General features: G+C 56.0%; 1 long non-coding RNA gene across 1 annotated transcript in view; it reads left to right on the top strand.

The window, feature by feature from the left end:
* The first annotated feature begins 9,275 nt into the window (after positions 1–9,275).
* The window catches only part of LOC120766107 (uncharacterized), a 28,094-nt gene continuing 24,086 nt past the window's right edge, over positions 9,276–13,283 (top strand). The window contains exon 1 of the long non-coding RNA XR_005704578.1: positions 9,276–9,393. This is a non-coding gene — a long non-coding RNA (uncharacterized LOC120766107). The remainder of the gene's footprint in view (positions 9,394–13,283) is intronic.

Consider the following 13,283-nt stretch of genomic DNA (forward strand, 5'->3'; position numbering starts at 1 on the left):
GGGATGAGTCTTCCAATGAATTTGCATTTGGGATTGTGGGAAGGAGGGAACAATTCCTCCAATGGATTTGCATTTGGGATTGTGGGAAGTAGGGGATGATTCTTCCAGTGGATTAATATATGGGATTGTGGGAAGTAGGGGATGATTCTTCCAGTGGATTTACATTTGGGATTGTGGGAAGGAAGGGGGTGATTCCTCCACTGGATTTGCATTTGGGATTGTGGGGGAAGAAAGGAACAATTCCTCCAATTGATTTATATATGGGATTGTGGGAAGGAGGGGACAATTCCTCCAATGGATTTGCATTTGGGATTGTGGGAAGGAGGGGACAATTCCTCCAATGGATTTGCATTTGGGATTGTGGGAAGTAGGGGATGATTCTTCCAGTGGATTAATATATGGGATTGTGGGAAGTAGGGGATGATTCTTCCAATGGATTTATATACGGGATTGTGGGAAGGAAGGGGGTGATTCCTCCAATTAATTTGCATTTGGGATTGTGGGAAGTAGGGGATGATTCTTCCAATGGATTTATATATGGGATTGTGGGAAGGAAGGGGGTGATTCTTCCAATGGATTTATATGTATATATTTACAAAAATATATATTTATATATATTTATATATGGTATTTTGGGAAGCAGGGAACGATTCTTTTAGTGAATTTGCATTTGGGATTGTGGGGAAGGAAAGGAACAATTCCTCCAATGGATTTACATTGGGGATTGTGGGGAAGGAAAGGAACAATTCCTCCAACGGATTTGCATTCGGGATTGTGGGAATTAGGGGAACAATTCCTCCGAGCAGTTTGAATTTGGGATGTGGGAAGGAGAGGACCATTCCCGTGCCCGGGGTGATCCCGGGTGCGGGTGGGTGACGGTGCTCCCGCCCCTCCAGGGCCCAGCCCCTGCTCCCAGCAGGGTTTCAGATCCCGGGAATTCTCCCCGCCTCGTCTGCACCTCGCTGCTCCCAAAGTTATTTTAAGTGGCCAGTTCCCGGTCGCCGTCTCTCCGCTCGGATCCAGGTCTTTCCTCTCTCCCAGCCATCTCTCCATCTGCATGTTTTAACTCCCCCAGCTGCCTCTCCCGTCTCTTGTGCCATTTTTTTCAGCTCTCTTGGCTCCTCTCGTCTCTTGCCTGCTGTGTATTTTAACTCCCAGGGCCGCCTTCCCTGCTCTCCAAGTGATTCCATGTTCCCTCCCACTGCCGCGCTCCCATTCTTCCCCATGTTTCATGCATTTCCTGCTGCTTGGACGCTCTGTTGGAGCGGCGAACGTATAGAATCAATGTTTATTTTCAGCCTGCATATGCCACGCAGGGAACACGGTGTCAGTTATTTCGTGCAGATGTATCCTCATTGAAGCTTTATAAATAATATCCGCGCTGGCGACTTCGATGCGGGGGGGAAAAAAAAAAAATAATTGGCTCGGCGGCGTCCGCGGGATGAGGGCGACTCTTGGCGCGGCACGGAGCGGAAAGTGGGAATTCTTCGGCGCCTCCGTGTCACACGGGGTGTGGGGACAGCGGCATCTGCCGCGGGAGGTCGGGCTCTTCGCCCCCATTCCCCTTTATTCCCGCTATCCAGACAGAATCCTTCGTTTGGTTGTTACGGTGAGATCTGGGAAATGGAGCTCTTCGCTCCCCGGCCGCCATCCAAGGCTCCTCCGGCGGCGTTCCTGCAGTTCCCTGCCCCTTGCAGAGCTGCAGGGGCTTTGTGTGGGACAGGCCAGCTCTAAGCCTGAGCCCTGCGGGGGGAGAACCCGGATTTTTGGCTCCTGCGGCGTGGCCGAGAGTTGGAGAAGCTCAGTGTCACCGAGACACACAAAGCAGCCACACGCAGACAAGAGGTTTCGCAGAGCAGAGGTTTCTCCGTCCAGCCCAAAAGCTGAATCCAGGCGGAGAGAGAGACTCCTGGTTTTATTTCTTACTTTTTATCCATTTGTGGGTCTAGCAGAAGATTGGCTTTTTGGGGTTTCCACCCCTCAGCCTCAGTGGCCAGACCAACTGTCAGTTACAATTTTTTTCAGGTTAGAAATGTGCAAACAAAGGACAGAGAATGAAAAACAAAGGATTTGTTTATGTTACATCTGTGGGAAAAAGGTAGAAAAGTGCTCTTAATATTGTACAGTAGCTAAAAAGATCTGACTCCATTTAAGAAAATCAAAAGGCTGTAAAAAACTCAGAAAAACCGGGGTAACAGCTCAGTCCGTCTCCAGCGTCTGCCTGGGGACGCTTTGGGGGGCTCTGAGTGGAGAGTGAAGAACCTGAGCTCTTCTTACCTTCGGCCTCCTCAGAGAAGACCTTTCAGGAGGGTCTGAAGCACAGAGCAGGGCTGAGGGGGTTCCGAGAGCTCGGGAATGTCAGGATGCTCTGGAGAAGGCCTTGGAGCTGGCTGGACAGTGTCTGTGGAAGAGGCAAAGCTGGAACTGCTGGCAGCGGGCAGGAGCTGAGGGAGGGACGGGAGCAGAGCAGTTGTGCCCACGGAAGAGGAGCATTTCTGCAGCTCCTCATCCCCAAATCCACCTCATGCAGCAGTTCCCAGGGCTGTTTATCCTGCAAATCCCCTAAAAGCAGGATGCTCCCAGGCTGGATCAACGCTGCAGAGCTGCTCTGGCTGAGCTAAACCCCGTGGCACCGGGAAAAAGGGATTTTTCCCGGGGCCTGGCCAGTGCTGTGCGGTGCTGGAAGGGCATTTCCCTCTGCTGGAGCCGCGTTTGTCACTGCAGAACTGGGGCGAGGCCCGGGGACTTCTCCTGGAGATTTCCCCGCCGTGAGCACGGGGTGCTCCCACCCACAGGTGCTTTTCCTCCAGAGGCCCCCATCCAGCTCGGCCCTGGGTGGGGTTTGTTTGGGCTCAGCAGCTGCCGGCAGCGACACCTTCAACTGCTGGGGCTGTTCCCGGAGTAAACACGGAAACTGCTCCTTTAATGGTGTCAGTCAAGCAGGAGAAGCCCCCAGCCTCCCTCGTTCTGCCTCTGCCGTGCCCTGGGGGCCGGAGCTGCGAGCTGAGGACAGCGGTGGCCTGGCTGGGCGGGACAGCAGAGCTGCTGGAGCCCCGATTTCCCAAAATGACCCCAAAACCGGCGGGAAAAGCTCGGGAAGAGAGCAGAGAGGCTCTGGGAAGGTCTGGGCAGAACGGGGATCCCAAACTCCCGTGGCGAACCCGAGGTGTGTCCTGAGGAGTCTGTGATCCCCGAGGATCCCCGAGGATCCCCGAGATCCATCCCCGGCGCTCCCCGCCGGCGTCTCGCGGTGTCTGCGCTGCTCTGAACCTGCTGACGGCGAGCACCAGAGAAACCCCACAGAATCTGTCAGCTGGGAGACTCGGGTTCGCTCCTGTCATGTTTAGCTTAGCATCCGACACCTCCTCCCCGACAAATACAGCCCCGGTTCAGCGCACCCGATAGCTCCTTGGGAGTGCAGCGCCTTGACTTCCATATGGAATAAATTACGGCACCTCCTGAAAAACGCCAGAGGCAGCTGCCAAATTATGCAAAATTCAAACCACTAATGAAGGCTGCGATGAAAGTTGAACGAAGGTGTGTTTATGAGAGCTCCAACGCCCCGTCTCTGCGCAGCAGGTGCACTGCCTGCGTGTGCCGGCACCTGCGGACGGCTGAGCGCTCGGCTGAGCATTCCCGGAGCCTTCCTGCCTCTTCCAGGCTCTCCCCAGCAAAAGCTGTGAAGGGAAACTGCAGGAGGAAGAGGCTTTGGGGAGGTTTCAAGGGGTGGAGGAACAAAGCTTGAAGAAAAAAAGAGGAAGAGGAGGAGGGGAGGTGTGGCAGAATTTCCCCGTTCTTCGCCATCCAAAGGTCAGGGGAGCCAATGAGACGGGCCAGAAATGTTGTGTTATAAATTTGGGGGGGCAGTAAAATAAAATAAACACGTTAAAGGGGGTTTTGAGGGGCTGGGGAGGGGCTTTTCCCGAGAGCAGGGTGTGAAAGGACAAGGGGAGATGGTCTCAGGCTGAGGGAGGGCAGGTTTGGATCGGATCTTGGGAAGGAATTCCTGGCAGCAGGCCCTGGCACAGGAATTCCCAGGTTTGCTGTGGCTGCCCCTGGATCCCTGGCAGTGTCCCAGGCCGGGTTGGACATTGGGATTGGAGCAGCCTGGGGCAGTGGAATTGTCCCTGATGGGCTTTAAGGTCCCTTCCAACCCCAACCATTCCATGACTCTCTCATCCTCCTGCAGCTTTCCAGTGTGGTGCAAACTTCCCAACTCCTTGTCGGGCAATCTGAGCCAGGGCTTGATCCCAAAGCTGCTCCTGTCCTGTGCGTGGGGTGACATCTCCAAAACTCCTGTTCTGCAGAACAGCACCAACGCTTCCACGGAGTTATGGTGGGGTGGGGTTTGCTCTTGTCGATAAATCTGCTTTTTGAACATCCCTGGAGACGTTCAAAACCTTCCTCTGCTTTCTGAACATCCCTGGAGACGTTCAAAACCTTCCTCTGCTTTCTGAACATCCCTGGAGATGTTCAGTAATTCAGTTTTTAACCTCTCTTCTTTGAGCATCTTCGGAGATACTCAGAATCCGACCGGACACAACCCTGAATTCGGCGCTCCAGGCAGGCTGGACGGGGTGACCTCCCTCCTTCCTCACCCTGAGGGGTTTTTTAGGCTCCAGGAGTTGGGCTCTGAAGGTTCACGCCTCCCCTTTCCCTGACCCAACCCTTCGGCAGCGGCGCCAGCTCCGTCCCTCCCGGCCAAACCGGCATTCATTCCATTTATTTTATTCCCAGCCCGCGCGGATCCTCCGCGGTGACAGCCTTCGGAAGCCCCTCGTCGCTCCCTTCCGACGGGGGGTTAATGGGTGCAAAGAGGGATTCGCGCCGCGGCTGACAGCTCGCAAAACGCCGTCTTTAACTCCCCGTCCTCGCCGAGCCGGGCGCGGGGATCCCGGCGACGGGAGAAAACCGGACCTCTCGGCTAATTACCGCTCATTTGTTCTGAACCGCACGAATCCGCCCGGGCTGAGTCCCAATTAAGACATTACACCACACGTGTTAATTAGCCCGGCTCTCCTTTTCAAATCGAGCCGTAACTCTGCCTAATTAGGAGCTCGGCCCCGGTAATTCGAGCTGGCCTGAGCTGGAAGCGCCCCTGGAAGTCACACCTGGGGGCTGGACCCGGGATCGCTTTGAATTGGCGGGGGTTTTTCCTCCCGTGATTATGAGGTCCCCGACAGGGCGGTAATTACGGAGGGTGCAGCTCCAAATTAAGATGTCAGGGGTGGTGTCGGCAGCGACGCCTCGGCTCTAAACTGAGCCCCGGGGAGCTGCTGCTGCTGGGATCGTCCCAGCGAGGGCTCTCACGGATCACGGCGGCTTCAGCAGGGCGAAAACCAGCTCCAGGAGCTGTCCCTGAGCATCCCTGGGATAATCACAGCTTCAGCAGGGCGAAAACCGGCTCCAGGAGCTGTCCCTGTGCATCCCAGGGATAATCACGGCTTCAGCAGGGCGAAAACCGGCTCCAGGAGCTGTCCCTGTGCATCCCAGGGATAATCACGGCTTCAACAGGACAAAAACCAGCTCCAGGAGCTGTCCCTGAGCGTCCCAGGGATAATCACAGCTTCAGCTGGACAAAACCCAGCTCCAGGAGCTGTCCCTGAGCATCCCTGGGATAATCACAGCTTCAGCAGGGCAAAAACCGGCTCCAGGAGCTGTCCCTGAGCATCCCGGGGATAATCACAGCTTCAGGAGGGCAAAACCCAGCTCCAGGAGCTGTCCCTGTGAGTCCCAGGGATAATCACAGCTTCAGCTGGGCAAAAACCAGCTCCAGGAGCTGTCCCTGTGAGTCCCAGGGATAATCACAGCTTCAGCAGGGCAAAACCCAGCTCCAGGAGCTGTCCCTGTGAGTCCCAGGGATAATCACAGCTTCAGCAGGACAAAACCCAGCTCCAGGAGCTGTCCCTGAGCATCCCAGGGATAATCACAGCTTCAGCGGGACAAAAACCAGCTCCAGGAGCTGTCCCTGTGAGTCCCAGGGATAATCACAGCTTCAGCAGGGCAAAACCCAGCTCCAGGAGCTGTCCCTGTGAGTCCCAGGGATAATCACAGCTTCAGCAGGACAAAACCCAGCTCCAGGAGCTGTCCCTGAGCATCCCAGGGATAATCACAGCTTCAGCAGGGCAAAACCCAGCTCCAGGAGCTGTCCCTGTGAGTCCCAGGGATAATCACAGTTTAGCCACGGCATCCCGGGGATAGGGAGGATGTTAAAGGGTGTGGAGCTTTCCTGCTGGGACAGGTGACCTTTCCTTTTGGGACAGGTGACTTTTCCTCCTTGGACAGGTGACTTTTCCTCATGGGACAGGTGACTTTTCCTCATGGGACACGTCCCCTGCTCTCCTCCTTGGACAGGTGACATTTCCTCCTGGGACAGGTGACATTTCCTCCTGGGACAGGTGACATTTCCTCTTTGGACAGGTGACATTTCCTCCCTGGACAGGTGACATTTCCTCATGGGACAGGTGACATTTCCTCCCTGGACAGGTGACATTTCCTCCCTGGACAGGTGACTTTTCCTCCTGGGACAGGTGACTTTTCCTCCTGGGACAGGTGACATTTCCTCCTGGGACAGGTGACTTTTCCTCCTGGGACAGGTGACATTTCCTCATGGGACAGGTGACTTTTCCTCCCTGGACACGTCCCCTGCTCTCCTGGCGTGACGCAGCCCTGCAGGGTTCTCTCCTCTGAGCGGATCTGAGGCGCGGCCGCGCTCTGCGCTGCGCGGCGTCGGCGAACAGAAGCGTGACTTTCACGGCACGAATCGATAGGATCAGCTCCGTCTCGAGGGTTTGTTAGGGAGGAGCTGGGACGCTGGAGGAGTTAAGCTCTGCTGCCTGCTCTCCCCGGGCTCTCAGCGAGGGCGAGGGGGCTGGGGGTGAATTTTCCTCCTCATCAGATCCCCCCGGCTGCGTTTGGAGCCGGCAAAGGGCTGAGGTGATCCAGGATCCAGCCTGGGATCCATCCCCGTGTGCCAAGGCAGGGCAGGGACAGCCCCGGGCTGGGAAGGGCTGGATAGCGCCTGGAGTGGGGAATTTTGGATTGGGAGTGCTTTAATCCCAGTGGAGGAGGTGTTGGGGGCTTGGTGCCACCTCTCCTGGCCGAGGAGAGCTGCTGTGACAGGAGACCGTGGAATCGTGGAATGTCCTGAGCTGGATCCACGGGGATCGTCCATCCAACCCCACTTCCTGCGCAGACCCCCAACAATCCCACCCTGGGCACCCCTGGGAGCTTTGTCCAAAGGCTCCTGGAGCTGTGGCAGGGTTGGGAACGTGCCCATTCCCTGGGGAGCCTCGGGAGGAAGAACCTTTCCCTAAATCCTTCCTAAACCTGCCCTGGAACAGCTCCAGCCTCTCCCTGTGCCCCAAACCCCCCAGCAGCAAATCCACCCCCTCTCCACATTGCTCACACACACTGAACCTCCCAACAAAACTCCCAGTCCAGTTGTTGGTTTGTATTCCCATTTTGGTCTCAGCTGAATGATAGGGATCCTTTTTGTAAATGGCTCTGGAATAAATCCTTCAGGAATTATATTTTCCCCTTTTAACGTTGATAAAATGCCTGAGGGCCCGATGTCCTGGATTATATTTAATATACCGGCTGCTCCCAGCTGAATCTTGTCCCGGTTTTCCGGTGTTAATTCCGTCAGAGGGGTCACTTTTGGGTCATTACCGGAACCTGACCTTGCAGGGATCTTCAGGTGTTTGATGTTCACGAATCCTGAGCTCATAAACAGCAGACATCAAAACATCCTCGTCACCCACCGCGGACGCTGGATTTTAACAAATTGTTAAAATTGCCAAAACTGCCAGCGCCGTGGCTTTGCTGCCCCGTCAGTGACGCTGTTTGTGCCTTTTCCAAAGCTCCCGGGGCTCCGGGTGCCTCCCAAGGAGCTGATTTCCTTCTGCCCGCTGGGCAGCAGCTGCACCTGGCTGCAGGTGTCCCCAGTCTGGGCGGGGTGGAGCTGGGGCTGTGCTGGGGCAGGTTGGTGATGACCTGAGGAGGTGTAGTGTCGGGCTTTTTCTCCGAGGTTCAGGTGGATTTGGAGTCTTTTCGCCCTCTGCAGAGCCTTGAGCCAGATGCAACAAAGAGACGGAGTCTTCAGGTTCTGATTTTTCGAGGTTGCACACTTCGTTTATTGTTTCTTATCTTACAAATTCCTCAGTGCCCAGCAAAGGTCTGTGCAGCTGCTCGGGCATCTGGTGACTCCTCGACTCCTCTTGAACGGGGCTGTTGTTAACTTTTATACTAATTGTTACCTGTTCTTTATTTATCGTTATTTGACAATACCTATCACTTATACTAAAAAGGTCATCCCTGCTTTGACCCAGTCTCCTTAAACTACTTTGTGCCATCGTCACTGCAGAAAATGGAGTGAGGGAAGAAGAAAGAAGAAGCAGGAGACAACGTTCAAAATCCTCCATCTTGCTCCCATCCACTTCCATACTAAAAACCCAAACCTACTGTTTCTCACCCTGTGATAAGCTAAACTCCCATCTTTCACACTCCTGTGGCCTGTAATTCATCTCTCAGTGCAGGAAGCCTTTCCCATGGACTGGGATCAAAGCCAGTGTCCCTCTGGGCTCTGTGCCGGGGTCCCAGACCCCCCTGCCCAGGTCCCAGACCCTCCAGGGCAGCCGAAGGAATTCCCGGGACTCCAACAGTGTAGGGTCCAAGGAGGGGCTCCCTGGGGTGGTGGCAGGTGTCCCCCTGGCAGGAGCAGGAATGGGATCACCTCTAAGGTTCTTTCCAGCCCATCCCACCGTTCTGTGAAGGGCCCGACCCCGGTGAGGGTCCCGGGGAGCGGCAGCGCCCATCCCGGGCGTCCTGCCCATCTCCCTGTCCGTGGAATGCTCCGACTGTTACCCTGGTTCTTCTGAGTTTTTTAAAGCCTTTTGAATTTTCATAAAATGGAGTCAGATCTTTTAGCTACTGTACAATATTAGAAGCACTTTCTACCTTTTTCTCACAGATGTAACATAAACAAATCCTTTGTTTTTCATTCTCTGTCCTTTGTTTGCCTATTTCTAACCTGAAAACAATTGTAACTGACGGCTGGTCTGGCCACTGAGGCTGAGGGGTGGAAACCCCAAAAAGCCAATCTTCGGCCAGACCCACAAATGTATAAAAAGTAAGAAATAAACAAGGAGGCTCGCTCTCCGCCCTGACTCAGCTTGAGCTGGATCGGAGAATGTCTCTGCCCTGCGAAAATCTCTCGTCTCATGTGATTGCCTTGGGTATCACAATAACACTCTGACCAAGCCTTTCCCTTGCAGAACTTCGCTCCTGAGGTCCCGGCCCCGGATGATTCTCCCGGTCCAAAGCCTCGTGTGCCTCGCTGCCTTCGGCCTGGCCCTGCCCCTGGCCATCAGCCTCTTCCCGCAGATGTCCGAGGTCAGTGCGCGTCCGGGGCTCCCACGGGGGGTGACAATCCGCCGCCTCTCTCCGGGACAGCTCTCCCGTCCCTGTGGGAACGTCCTCCTCCGTTCCTGGACGGAGCCGGTTTCGGTATTGCTCTCCTCACCGGGCAGGTGAAGGCTCCTCTCCCTCACACTGGGGTTTCCTTGGAGGTGAAATATTCAATCCAAGCCCTGTCCACGGGGTCAGGAGCCTGGACCACCCCTTTGAGGGGGATGTTCTTCCCCAGAGCTGCTCTGAGGGCTTCTGTCGCTAGAGGACACGAAAAGAATGGCACTCACAGTCTGTGGTCAGGGCAAAAAGAAGAAGAGGGTTTATTTCTCGACCTCGAATTTATATAGATTCTGGACAATGTCCAGGGATTGCAGGATGAGGTTTCCACCTCTCCACCCCACCGGTCACACTGGAAGCCCATCACTTGTCCCTCCTCAGAGAGGAATGCGAAAACAATCACTTTGTTTATGCCACAATCCGTGAGAAACTCCGCTACAGAAATGCAAACAATCAGCAGGCCGAAAAGCTCAGGGCACCAGGCGTCTGATTTTTCACCTCCTGGGAAGAGTCGGGCCTGGGGTGAGCAAAGGAAAACCAGGGAACAGGGAGTGACCGATGCAATCACCCGGAGCCATGCAGCTGGACAAACGGCTCGGGTGGATTTGTTTCTAAGTCGTTCGTTTTGGCGGTTGGAGCTTTTCCTGCTGGTAAATCCCTGCATTTCCAGAGCGGGTCTCTGTTCCTAAGGGAGGAAACCTCTGTCAGAAGCAAGGGCTCTGTCACGAGGTTCTTTTCGTGTCGCCTGGAAGGGCTGATCAGGAGTTTGCATCACTGCCTGAGGGTTAACTCATGGGTTTTCCAGTCTGGATGGGTTTATCCACGACTTCCAGCCAGGCAATCTTGCTCTACACTCGCGTGCCGACTGACAGGCACGTTGGGAATTCTCTGTTGTCCTTCTTGCTGTCTCCAGGCTGGGAGAAAACTGTCCCTTCCCCCTAAGAACCCGAATTTATCTCATATCCTGGAGCCTCTTGCTAAAAGACGTGCTTGCTGAAGATTTAATGATTCATATGGCTCTTCCTTAAACTTTTTCTAATTAGTCAACATCGTTTTTGGAGCCTTTCCATCAGGAGCAGACACAGCATTGCAGTCAGGAGCTGCACAAGCCCCAGTTGCAGGAGCAGTGTGATTTCCCTGCCTCTCCCGGGCTCCCCAGAGCCTGGCAGTGCTTTTGGCAGGAGCTCAGCCTCCCTGGCCATCAGCTCCATGCTCCGATCCCGAGTTTCTGCTCCCGGGATCTGTTTGGGAAAGGCTGAGGAGCGCTGCCAGGGCTCGCACCTGCTCAAGGTAGAGGCTGGAGCAGGTCCAGCCTGCCCGTGGGAAGGAGGTTTGGGCACACGGCATCCCTTCTGCTCCTTCCCCGGAGAATCAGAGCGCAGTCAGGGCTGGAAAAGCCCGCTGAGATCATCGAGCCCGACTGTTCCCGCAGCACTGCCACCGCTGGCCGTGTCCCCAAGTGCCACGTGCGCGGGGCTCTGCCATCCCTGCGGGGATGGGCACCCCAGCCCTGTGCCTGACCACCCTTTCCAGGAAGAATTCCTTCCCAACACCCACTTTAAACCATCTCTGGTGCAATTCTCCTGGAAATTTCCTCCCTATCTCCAGGAAGAACCTTGCAGGGTAATCAGGGAAGCAAGCCCACCAGCCTCGTTTATCCCAAAGGTGACATTGCCACCGTTCCTCCAAAATCCTGGAGCTCTACAATGGTTTGGGTGGGAAGGACCTTAGAGACCCTCTGGTTTCATGGCATGACCAGGGACACCTCCACCTGGAATTGCGGCTTTCCGCGGTGACACGATTCCTCCTGAGCAGTGTCTGCCATCCCAAATCTCGTTGGTTTTAGCAGCTGAATGAATTCTAACCCAGAGGGAAAACTCAGGGCTGGTTTGCAGGCACCAGGCAGTCCTGGAAGGGACGGCGTTGTTGGGAGTGACCTTCTGAAGGAAGCTGAGACGTTCTCAGCGGTGCAAACGTGAATCAGCGCCCATCAGGGCTCAGCCGGGATGACGCACGCTGCCCACGCGCCCTGCCAGGGAAAAGGAACCTCCCGGAGCCTGCCTGAGCTCCTCCTGCCGGGATCCAGCTCTGCTCCACGGGATCAGCCCCTGCACAGCTGGATCCAGCTCTGCACACAGGGGTCAGACCCCTGCACAGCTGGATCCAGCTCTGCTCCATGGGATCAGCCCCTGCACAGCTGGATCCAGCTCTGCACACAGGGGTCAGCTCCCTGCACAGCTGGATCTAGCTCTGCTCCATGGGACCAGCTCCCTGCACAGCTGGATCCAGCTTTGCTCCATGGGACCAGCCCCTGCACAGCTGGATCTAGCTCTGCTCCATGGGATCAGCTCCTGCACAGCTGGATCCAGCTCTGCTCCATGGGATCAGCGCCCTGCACAGCTGGATCCAGCTCTGCACACAGGGGTCAGCCCCCTGCACAGCTGGATCCAGCTCTGCTCCATGGGATCAGCCCCTGCACAGCTGGATCCAGCTCTGCTCCACAGGGGTCAGCTCCCTGCACAGCTGGATCCAGCTCTGCTCCACGGGATCAGCCCCTGCACAGCTGGATCCAGCTCTGCACACAGGGGTCAGACCCCTGCACAGCTGGATCCAGCTCTGCTCCACGGGATCAGCCCCTGCACAGCTGGATACAGCTCTGCACACAGGGGTCAGACCCCTGCACAGCTGGATCCAGCTCTGCTCCATGGGATCAGCCCCTGCACAGCTGGATCCAGCTCTGCTCCATGGGATCAGCTCCTGCACAGCTGGATCCAGCTCTGCTCCACGGGATCAGCCCCTGCACAGCTGGATCCAGCTCTGCACACAGGGGTCAGACCCCTGCACAGCTGGATCCAGCTCTGCTCCATGGGATCAGCTCCCTGCACAGCTGGATCCAGCTCTGCACACAGGGGTCAGACCCCTGCACAGCTGGATCCAGCTCTGCTCCACGGGATCAGCCCCTGCACAGCTGGATCCAGCTCTGCACACAGGGGTCAGACCCCTGCACAGCTGGATCCAGCTCTGCTCCACGGGATCAGCCCCTGCACAGCTGGATCCAGCTCTGCTCCATGGGATCAGCTCCTGCACAGCTGGATCCAGCTCTGCTCCATGGGATCAGCCCCTGCACAGCTGGATCCAGCTCTGCACACAGGGGTCAGACCCCTGCACAGCTGGATCCAGCTCTGCTCCATGGGATCAGCTCCCTGCACAGCTGGATCCAGCTCTGCACACAGGGGTCAGCCCCCTGCACAGCTGGATCCCGCTCTGCTCCACGGGATCAGCTCCTGCACAGCTGGATCCAGCTCTGCTCACTCCATGGGTGCCACAGAATCCCAGAGTGGTTTGGGTCAGGAGGGGACCCTAAATCCCACCCTGCCACGGCAGGGACACCTCCCACTGCCCCAGGGTGCTCCAATCCCCAGTGTCCAACCCGGCCTTGGGCACTGCCAGGGATCCAGGGGCAGCCACAGCAAATCCGGGAATTCCAGAATTCCCACCCCCTCCCCACCCTCCCAGACAGGAATTCCCAATGCCCAAGATCCCAGCCCAATCTCCCCTTTCCCACTGGAAGCCATTCCCTGTGTCCTGTCCCTCCAGCCCTTGTCCCCAGCCCCTCTCCAGCTCTCCTGTTACCCCTTCAGGGACTCTGAGGATTCCCTGGATTTTTCCCTTCCCCAGGGGAACATTCCCAGCTCTCCCAGCCTGTTTTCCCATTATGTTTGTATTTTCTGTAAATGTGTGAGTGTTTCCAAAGGACATTCCCCCCGCTCTCCAAAATCTCTTTGGAGGTTCCTGTGGGGACGCTCAAGGGAGCA

The sequence above is a fragment of the Hirundo rustica genome (genome assembly GCF_015227805.2).
Source record: "Hirundo rustica isolate bHirRus1 chromosome 5 unlocalized genomic scaffold, bHirRus1.pri.v3 SUPER_5_unloc_3, whole genome shotgun sequence".
Classification (NCBI taxonomy): domain Eukaryota; kingdom Metazoa; phylum Chordata; class Aves; order Passeriformes; family Hirundinidae; genus Hirundo; species Hirundo rustica.